This window comes from Carlito syrichta, unplaced genomic scaffold (assembly GCF_000164805.1).
Source record: "Carlito syrichta isolate Samal-C Ts95f unplaced genomic scaffold, Tarsius_syrichta-2.0.1 Scaffold153844, whole genome shotgun sequence".
Taxonomy (NCBI): domain Eukaryota; kingdom Metazoa; phylum Chordata; class Mammalia; order Primates; family Tarsiidae; genus Carlito; species Carlito syrichta.
The window spans coordinates 48,774-49,757 of record NW_007097940.1 but is presented as its reverse complement, the minus strand read 5'-3'; positions in this window follow the sequence as shown (position 1 = coordinate 49,757).

Genomic DNA, 984 nt, shown 5'->3' with positions numbered 1-984 from the left:
TCAAAAAATCAGCCGGGCGTGGTAGCACACGCCTGTAATTCCGGCTACTCGGAAGGCTGAGGCAGAAGGATTGCCGGAGCCCAGCAGGTGGAGGCTGCGGTGGCCGGGAGCGGCCACTGCACTCCGGTCTGGGTGACAGAGTGAGACTCCAACTCAGGGAAAAAAAAAAAAAACAACTTTTCCCCGGGGCTCTTCACACAGGGCTGGCTTGCTGTGGCTTCTCTCTAGGGGGCAGGAATTGTGGCTCACACAGAGCAAGGATTACCAGGGATTTGTTTGTACCAGAGGCTGGAATGAGGTTAGGGAACCACAGGCGCGGGGCTCCCTGGGAGAGGATGACCCTGGCACACTGCTAGTGCCTCCCAGCCAGGGCCAGCCCTCTGTCTGTCCTTCCTTTTGGTGCGAACGCCTGTGCAGTTGATTCATCCAACCCCACCCCCCCGCTCCCGTCGGCCCCCGCAGCCATGCCGCTTCCCCGTCTCTGCCTGCTTGGCTTCCTGTCCATGCCTCACGCTTCAGCCCAGCCGTGGCCCGCAGCCCGCCCGTGTCCACCCCCACGGCAGGGCCGATCCCTTACGAAGCGGTTTGTGGCCTCTAGTCCCTCCCTCTCCGCTCCCCTCTGAGCACAAGGTAAAGCTCACACACAGCCCGGCCCACAGCAGGACCATTCTAGTACATTCCCAGATGGTGCATTTAAGCTGGGAATGCTTCACTTTCTGTTTTGTTTTCTGTCAGCTAGTCTAAACCAGAGCTTTCTTTCCCATAAGAGCTATTTCTTCGGGTTACTGATGCCACTTAGGAAACGAGAAACTAGTCGGGCCCGGTGGCTTGGCCTGTAATCCCAGCACTTCGGGAGGCTGAGGTGAGTGGATTGCCTGAGCCCGCGGGTTTGAGACCCAACTGGGCAACTTGGTGAGACCTCATCTCTACAATAAATCAAAAAATCAGCTGGGCGTGGTAGCGCGCGCCTGTAGTTCCAGCTAC